The sequence below is a fragment of the Triticum aestivum genome, chromosome 4D, assembly GCF_018294505.1.
Source record: "Triticum aestivum cultivar Chinese Spring chromosome 4D, IWGSC CS RefSeq v2.1, whole genome shotgun sequence".
Lineage (NCBI taxonomy): Eukaryota > Viridiplantae > Streptophyta > Magnoliopsida > Poales > Poaceae > Triticum > Triticum aestivum.
The window spans coordinates 205,275,962-205,286,020 of NC_057805.1; positions in this window are offsets into that span (position 1 = coordinate 205,275,962).

A 10,059-nucleotide genomic window follows, 5' to 3' on the forward strand; every position below is an offset into this window, starting at 1 on the left:
TATAAATAAATAAAACAAATAATAAAAATAAATTTAATTAATTAATTAATTAACTAAATTAATTAAGTTAATTAATCCTGTTTAAATTAATCTAATTAGATAATTAATTTAACTAAACAGTAGTTAATTAGGTAACAGCCCGTGACAGGTGGGACCCACCTGTCAGGTTGACCCAGTCAACCCCTGTTGACTGCTTACGTCAGCATGACATCATGCTGATGTCATAAATCCATTTTCGAATTAAGTTAAATAATTAATTAAATTCCAGAAATTAATAAAATCTTTAGAAAATCATATCTTTTAATCCGTAACTCGGATTAAAATATTTTCAACATGAAAGTTGCTCAGAACGACGAGACGAATCCGGATACGCAGTCCGTTCGTCCACCACACCTCCCTAACCTATCGAACTCGCAACTTTCCCCCTCCGGTCCGTTTGTCCGAAACGCGAAACAGCGGGAATATTTTCCCGGATGTTCCCCCCCTTCGCCGGTACCACCTACTGTCGCGTTAGGAGATCACACTCGAGTCCCACGCACCTACACAAACAAATAAGAACCTCGCAACCAACGCGATAAAGGGGTTGTCAATCCCTTCACGGCCACTTACGAGAGTGAGATCTGATAGATATGATAAGATAATATTTTTGGTATTTTTATGATAAAGATGCAAAGTAAAATAAACGGCAATAGAAATAGCTAAGTGTTGGAAGATTAATATGATGGAAAATAGACCCCGGGGCCATAGGTTTCACTAGTGGCTTCTCTCAAGAGCATAAGTATTACGGTGCGTAAACAAATTACTGTCGAGCAATTGATAGAATTGAGCATAGTTATGAGAATATCTAGGTATGATCATGTATATAGGCATCACGTTCGTGACAAGTAGACCGAAACGATTCTGCATCTACTACTATTACTCCACACATCGACCGCTATCCAGCACGCATCTACAGTATTAAGTTCATAAGAACGGAGTAACGCTTTAAGTAAGATGACATGATGTAGACGGATAAACTCATGCAATATGATATAAACCCCATCTTTTTATCCTCGATGGCAACAATACAATACGTGTCATTTCCCTTTCTGTCACTGGGATCGAGCACCGCAAGATTGAACCCAAAGCTAAGCACTTCTCCCATTGCAAGAAAGATCAATATAGTAGGCCAAACCAAACTGATAATTCGAAGAGACTTGCAAAGATAACCAATCATACATAAAAGAATTCATAGGAGATTCAAATATTGTTCATAGATAAACTTGATCATAAACCCACAATTCATCGGATCTCGACAAACACACCGCAAAAGAAGATTACATCGAATAGATCTCCAAGAGAATCGAGGAGAACTTTGTATTGAGATCCAAAGAGAGAGAAAAAGCCATCTAGCTAATAACTATGGACCCGAAGGTCTAAGGTAAACTACTCACACATCATTGGAGAGGCTATGGTGTTGATGTAGAAGCCCTCCGTGATCAATGCCCCCTCCGGCGGAGCGCCGGAAAAGGCCCCAAGATGGGATCTCACGGGTACAGAAGGTTGCGGCGGTGGAATTAGGTTTTCGTGGATGCCTCTGATGGTTTGGGGGTACGTAGGTATATATAGGAGGAAGAAGTACGTCGGTGGAGCAACGTGGGCCCCACGAGGGTGGAGGGCGCGCCTGGGGGGGTAGGCGCGCCCCCTGCCTCGTGCTCTCCTCGTTGATTTCTTTACATAGACTCCAAGTCCTCTGGATCACATTTGTTCCGAAAATCACGTTCCCGAAGGTTTCATTCTGTTTGGACTCCGTTTGGTATTCTTTTTCCGCGAAACACTTAAATAGGCAAAAAACAACAATTTGGGCTGGGCCTCCGGTTAATAGGTTAGTCCCAAAAATAATATAAAAGTGTATAATAAAGCCCATTAAACATCCAAAACAGAATATAATATAGCATGGAACAATAAAAATTATAGATACGTTGGAGACGTATCAGCTGGCCAGGTCAGAGGCCCTCCAGAGGAGAGCCCCCGAGCCCAACCTGAGAGGGGCGTCGGGCGCGCCTCCCTATGCGAGAGGGAAGGGCGCCCATCAGTGGGCGCGGGGCCTGAGGTACGATCATTGGACGCCCTAGCCTCCTGAGGACCTCGGAGGAGTAGTTGCTTCTTCTTCTTGGGGACGGCCTCAGGAGGATGGATGGCGCCCTCGTCATCTGAGTTCTCGACTGCTACGGTCTGGTAGGCGCGCTTGAGGGAGCACACCACATCCTTCTCATCGCAGGCGACCGTGATGATGCCACAACTTCCTGGCATCTTGAGGACGTTGTAGCCGTGGTGAGTCACTGCCATGAACTTGGCGAGGGACGGATACCCAAGGATGGCGTTGTATGGGAGGCGAATGTGGGCGACATCAAAGTCGATGTGCTCGGTGCGGTAGTTGTCGCGCTTGCAGACAGGAAGTCGAATCTGCCCCAGGGGGACTGTGGAGCCATCTGTCACACCTGAGAAGGGCTTGATGGGGAGGAGCTGGTCGTAGGGCACCTGGAGCCTCTCGAACATCTCAGCAGAGAGGACATTCCGTCCCGCGCCACCGTCAATGAGGGTCTTGGTGACGAGGACATTGCTGATGGTCGACGAGCAGAGCATTGGGAGCGTGCCAGTGGTGGCTGCACACTTGAGCTGATCCGTAGAGTCGAAGGTGATTGCGTACTTGGACCACCTGAGGGGACGTGACGCCTCGTTCTTGGGGAGGACCGCGTTCACCTCATGAGCGAACTGCTTGAAGATGCGATGGGAGGCGGTGGCCTGAGCGCCACCCAGGATACAGGCAATAGCACGAGGCTCTTGGAAGCCCCCGACCCAACATCTTGGCGGTGGTCATCATTCCTCCTTGGCGGCGGCGGCAGCGGAGGAAGGCCGACGTTGCCCTGTGGACGACCCTCACGAGGTTGCTCCCTCTAGGGGCCATTGCGAGGCTGGCTCTGCCAGCGGTCCTCACGAGGGTGATCATGCCAGTCCTGGCAGGGGTCGCGGTTGCCCCAGCGGCCTCCACCATGGCCTCCTCCACGGCCGTAGCCACGGTCGTTGCGCTCAAGGCGGCAGCCAAGGCGCTAGTCGCGGATTGCCCTGAGCTCTTGGCCGTCGTTGGTGTTGTGGCTGTGGACATCGTGGAAGACACAGAACGGGCGGCTGCCCTTGGAGGATTCGGGGTGGTCGCAGCTGCGCTTCATCTCAGGTTCGACTGCGAGCACAGCCGGGTCCTTGCGCTTCACGTCCTTGGCCTTGGCCTTCTTGTCTTTAGGATCGGCCTCCGGGAGCTCAAGGAGGGAGAGGCGACCTTCCTTAGCCCTCGCGCATCTGGTTGTCATGTTGAACATCTCCGGAGCCGAGCACAGGTCCTCGTGTATGGCGAGTTCTTCCTTCATCTTGACATCCCGAACGCCATCAGTGAATGGTGAAATGATGGCCTTGTCTGACACCTTAGGGATCTTGAGGCAAACATTGGTGAAGTACTATATGTATTTGTGCAAGGCCTCCCCTGGCTGCTGCTTGATGCGCCATAGGTCGCCTGCAGCAAGGGCGCGGTCGCGAGTACCCTGAATGTTGGCGATGAAGCGCTCGTGCAGCTCATCCCAGGAGGAGATTGATCCCACCGGGAGGATCAGGAGCCACGAGCGCGTGCCGTCCTTGAGGGCCATGGGAAATCAGTTCGCCATGACCTTCTCGTCGCCGTTCGCCGCCTCGATGCTCAGCTCATAGATCTGGAGGAACTCAGCAGGGTCGGGGGTGCCATCATAGCGTGGAGGTAGATCCGGCTTAAACTTGTCGGGCCAGACGAAGCGGCGCAGCTCTGGAGTGAACGCACAACATCCTGCCGTGCTCACAAGGGCCTGCCGCGGAGGGTGGCTTGGTCTTGACGCCCGCGTGCTGCCGCCTCTGGCGGCACACGGTCTTGATGTGGCGGTGCTGGGAGCTCACATGCCTCTCCTTGAGGCCGCTGCATCACCTGGCAGCTTTCTTCGTCGTGCGCCAGCGCCCTGCGTGGTGGGTCACGCTGGGGGGCCTCACGCCTTGGCTCGGGGACGACATTGCGCTGAAGAGGAGGAGGTGGTGCACCGTGGGCCACATCGCCCGCCTGAGATGGCGGGGGAGGCAGCGAACGAGATGGCGCAGGAGCCTCTCCAGCGGCACTGACGAGCTCGGCGATGCGGCCCAGCCAATCCTCGTAGAGATCATTGGCCGGACGATAGCGCAAAAGCTTCCGCTCCATGAGCAGCGCAGCTTGCGCGTTCGTCGGCCCGCGATGAAGCTGGGAAGACAATGCAGTGGCCGAAGGGGATATGGAGTCGCGGTTCGGACATCGCGACGCATGGACGGTGGCAGCGACAAGTCATGCTGCTCGCGGGCAGCGGGGTCGGTGGCGGCGTTAGCCGCCGATGAAGCGAGCGGCGAGGTGGGCTGTTTCCCACAGGTGCCGTCTGAGCGACACGACCAGCCCGTCGCTCGGCACAGACACAGTGAGCGTCAGCCATGGGAACGGTGGAACGGCGGCGGAACGATTGACGAAAGAGAGCTTCGACACGCCCCGAACCTGGCGCGCCAAATGTCAGATTCAGGGCTCCGCAGACCCAAGAAAGGTTCAAACTCTGGGGCGTGTGCGAAGAACTCAACCTCTCCAGCCAACCAGCTCGTCGCCCCCACGTCCTAGCTCGATGAACAAGAAAAGAAAGGGACACGACAGTTTACCCAGGTTCGGGCTACCTTGCGGTGTAAGACCCTACTCCTGCTTTGGGGTGGATTAGCCTCGCGAGGGGCTGATGATGAACTAGTAAAGAGGAAGAACAACCTCAGGAGGTCTGTTCTTGTGTGGGTGTGAGCTAGTGAGGGTTCGGATTGGATCCCTCTCTACGGTGGTGGCTAAGCTATATATATAGTGGCCTTGGTCCTCTTCCTCCAATCGAAGGCGGGAAGGGAGCCCACAATGGCCAATTTTGAAGGGGGACAAGTAGTACATCTTATCCTGATGAAAGGTGGTCTTCGCCTGCAAAGCTTCTGATCGTGATGCCATGGTGGGCTCGGCGATGACATCCGTCCTGAAGTCCTGGTGGTCTTGGTCTCGTTGCACGGGAATGGAAACCTTTGGCTGATTCCTCGGGACCCCGCACCTGTGCTTGCCTCCTTAGCACCAAAGAGGAAACCTGCTGCTGTACGCCCGCTGGCGCCCGCCTGGCCTTGGTCGTCATGGCTTGCATCACCACAACCTCATGAGGTGGGCGCCTGCATAGGAATCTCCGCTCCTTAGGAGCCAGCCTGGGGAGGCCGCTCCCTCCGGAGGTCTTGGTGCCTGTCGCCTCGCGAGGCTTGGCCCCTCGAGAGGGTCTCGTCTTGCTGGTGCTGAAGATGGGCCGTACCAGGCCGTCGATGGAGCCACGCCGTGGGCCGCAGGCAGGCAAGTCTGCGTACCCTGGTTCCTAGAACGCCAACAACAACTAATTTGTAACAACTATCTACATGAAAAGATGCTCCTATTTATAAGCTTTCCAATGGTATATATATGCCACATTCCCATGAGCAGTTTAAAAGTTTCATGTATAAAGTAAAAAACACATTTTTACGTATTCAAAAATATCTTCTGAACCGTTGTCACTTTGTAAAAAATGATCAACATGGAAATGTTGTGTGTTTTCTACAGTTTTCCATCGGTATATCATTTGCTCAATTCCAGTAAGTGGTTGGGGAGTAACGGGTAAAAAACACATCAAGTACAGAGTGAAGTTCAAATAGACATGCCCCAGAAGTTCACGTTCTTCACGTAGTGCATTTCCATTCGCAATGAAGGCAGAAATCATGATCTTGCCATTTTCTAAATTACTTAAAAATGGCAGGGAATTAGAGCAAACCTTATATACAAAAGAGTTTCACATTTTTAACAGCTTTCCAACAGTATATTATTTGCCCCATTCCAACAAAGTTTGCAAAAATTATGGCCAAAAAACATTTTTAACCATTTTCAAAATTGACTTAAAACCATAAATAGATTGGAAAAATGTTATAAACCAAAAAGTTTTGCATTTCTTCAAGCTTTCCAACGCCATATCATTTGCTGCATTCCAACGTGTGGTTAAAAAATTAACTCGAAAATACGAACTCGGTGGAGCTTGGACGGTTTTCTAAATTACTCTTAAACCGTTCAAAATTAGAAAACACTTTGTAGACGAAAAATATGTGCATTTTCATAAGCTTTATAATGCCATATCATTTGTCTCAATTGGATTATCCGTTTAGAAATGACACCCAAAATACGAACGTGGCTATTTGGTTTGCGAAATTCTACAATTTTTCAAATTACTCTTTAACCATTAGGAATTAGAGAAAACTTTCTACATGTTCAAGGAGCGCATTTGCCGCAGGTTTCTAACGCCATATTATTTGCCTCATTCCGATAAATGGTTTAGAAATGAGATCGAAAATACGATTCACGTTTTTTGTATGAAGAAAAACGGTTTTGAAAACTGCTCTTTAACCGCTTAGATTTTGCCAAGAACTTAACTTGGGTCAATATACTAGTGTCCATAGCTTTCGAACGGTATACTACAAGCCCCATTTGGGTAATGTTTGCGGAAGTTCAACCTAGCACTGGTGGAAGTTCAACTACTACCGCTGGGACAAGTCAGGTAGTTATCAGAATATTATTCTGATCCCGTGATCAGAATAGTGTTTATGTATGTATGTATGTATGTATGTATGTATGATATGTTATATGAGTACGGGTTGTTAGACTAGTTGTAGCAACACACATCACACTGGCTTTCACTGTATATTTCATGCGATTACATTTGGCATATCGAGATTTAAGCAATCTACAATAGGATGAAAAGACTGGCATCCTTCATATTATTGGCGAACTCAGCTCATAGAAACAAGCAATTCAATCATTCTGTGAGTAAATTAAAAGCTCCACTGGAATATTTTTCACTACCTCAATCACGCAAAAAGGGGCGACACCACTGTAGGGGCTGGTTTGGGCGGCCGCCTCGGGTGGCTGGAAAGTGCGCACCTAGTTTGAGTCGTCCAGGTTGGCCCAGGCTAGTTTTGTTCGTCCCAGCGCACAAGCAGGCAATGTAAATGTGACGCCCCCGATTTGACCGTACACTAATCATGCACGCAAATGTGTACGACCAAGATCAGGGACTCACGGGAAGATATCACAACACAACTCTAAAACATAAAAAAAAGTCATACAAGCATCATAATACAAGCCAGGGGCCTCGAGGGCTCGAATACAAGTGCTCGATCACAGACGAGTCAGCGGAAGCAACAATATCTGAGTACAGACATAAGTTAAACAAGTTTTGCCTTAAGAAGGCTAGCACAAAAGTAGCAACGATCGAAGAGGCAAGGCCTCCTGCCTGGGACCTCCTAACTACTCCTGGTCGTCGTCAGCGGCCTGCACGTAGTAGTAGGCACCTCCAGTGCCGTGGGAGTCGTCGTCGACGGTGGCGTCTGGCTCCTGGACTCCAACATCTGGTTGCGACAACCAGATAGAAAGGAAAGGGGAAAAAAGAGGGAGAGAAGCAACCGTGAGTACTCATCCAAAGTACTCGCAAGCAAGGAGCTACACTACATATGCATGGGTATATGTGTAAAGGGGCATATCAGTGGACTGAACTGCAGAATGCCAGAATAAAAGGGGGATAGCTAGTCCTGTCGAAGACTACGCTTCTGGACATCTCCATCTTGCAGCATGTAGAAGAGAGTAGATTGAAGTCCTCCAAGTAGCATCGCATAGCATAATCCTACCCGGCAATCCCCTCCTCGTCGCCCTGTTAGAGAGCGATCACCGGGTTGTATCTGGCACTTGGAAGGGTGTATTTTATTCAGTATCCAGTTCTAGTTGTCATAAGGTCAAGGTACAACTCCGGGTCGTCCTTTTACCGAGGGACACGGCTATTCGAATAGATAAACTTCCCTGCAGGGGTGCACCACATAACCCAACACGCTCGATCCCAATTGGCCGGACACACTTTCCTGGGTCATGCCCGGCCTCGTAAGATCAACACGTCGCAGCCCCACCTAGGCTCAACAGAGAGGTCAGCACGCCGGTCTAAACCTATGCGCGCAGGGGTCTGGGCCCATCGCCCTAAGCACACCTGCACGTTGCGAACGCGGCCGCGAGCAGACCTAGCAACCCACACGATCACGGCGGTTACGTCAAAGCGGTCCAACACGGCGCGCGCCACTCAGTCGCTGACGTCAAAAGAGCTTCGGCTGATACCACGACGTCGGGATACCCATAACTACTCCCACGTAGATGGTTAGTGCGTATAGACCAAATGGCCAGACTCAGATCAAATACCAAGATCTCGTTAAGCGTGTTAAGTATCCGCGAACGCCGACCAGGGCCAGGCCCACCTCTCACCTAGGCGGTCTCAACCTGCCCTGTCGCTCCGCCACAAGGATCCACTTGCGGGTACTCCTACGAGCCGACCCGACTTTAGTCATCACATGTGTCATGTATATAGTATATAAGTATATGCCCGTGATCACGGCCCAGGTGATCACGGCCCGATAGTATAGCACAGCAGACGGACAAGAATGTAGGGCCACTGATGGAAATCTAGCATCCTATACTAAGCATGTAGGATTGCAGGTAAAGGTAGTAACAATAGTAGCAAGGATAGGCTATGCATCAGAATAGGATATCGAAAAGCAGTAACATGCTACACTACTCTAATGCAAGCAGTAGAGATTAGAGTAGGCGATATCTGGTGATCAAAGGGGGGGGGGGCTTGCCTGATTGCTCTGTCAAGTAGGAGGGGTCGTCGACTCCGTAGTCAAACTGGGCAGCAGCAGTGTCGGTCTCGTAGTCTACCGGAGAGAAGAGGGGGAAGAAACAGTAAATACAATGCAAACATAAGCATGACGATGCGTGACATGACAATGAGCGGTGCTAGGGGTGCCCTAACGCGACAGTAGGTGGTACCGGTGAAGGGGGGGGACATCCGGGAGGTATTCCCGATGTTTCACGTTTTCGGACAAACGGACCGGAGGGGGAAAGTTGCTAGTTCGATAGGTTAGGGAGGTGTGGTGGACGAACGGACTGCGTATTCGGATTCGTCTCGTCGTTCTGAGCAACTTTCATATAGAAAACATTTTCATCCGAGTTACGGTTTAAAAGATATGAATTTTCAAAGTTTATTTGAATTTCTGGAATTATTTAATTAACAGAAAAAGGGATATGACGTCAGCATGACGTAGGAGTGACGTCAGCGGTTAACAGTCCGGGTTGACTGGTCAAACTGACAAGGGGGACCCACCTGTCATAGACAGTGGGTTAACAGAGGATTAACTAATTAGTTTTTTAGCTAATTAACTACTGGGCCCACCTGTCAGTGAGAGATTAATTAAACTAATTATTTTTATTTATAAAACATTTTCTTTTTCTTTTCTTTTTAATTTTTGCGGCGGGGCCCGCATGTCAGTGACTGGGCCTGCCCAGTCAGCAGTTGACTGGGTCAACCCAGTCAACTGGGCCCGTGGGGGCCACTGGCAGTGACCCAGGGGTGGCCCCAGGTGTGCCACGTCGGCGGCCGGCGCCGGAGTATCGCCGGCGAATAAAACGCACGGCGGCGCGCGCGGGAGGGGCGCGGGTTTCACCCACTGTGGGTTTGCGGGGGCGGGGCTGGGCGCGTTCGACGCGGCTCGACGTCGCGCGTCCAACGGCGGTGGTCGGAGGGGCTGGAACGGACGGGGTCGACCGCTACGGGCTCGCCGGCGGCGAGGAGCTACGGGTGCCCGACGGAAGCTATGCTAGAGCGCGCGAACGGCCGAACTAGCTAGCTAGGCGGGTGCGGCATGGTGCGGTCGGGCTAGCGGGCCAACGCCCGTGACCATTTGGTCACCGGAGACACGCCGGCGGCGAGCTCCGCGGCGTGGCATTCGGGCGCGCGCGGGGAAGAAGCTAGGGAGCGCGGGCGAGCTAGCGGAGAGGGGGAGGAGGTAGAGGAGCTCACAGCGGAGCCGTAGGGAGTGGCAGCGAGCTCGGGGAGGGCGCGGGGTAGCCGGAGTCGGCGACGATCG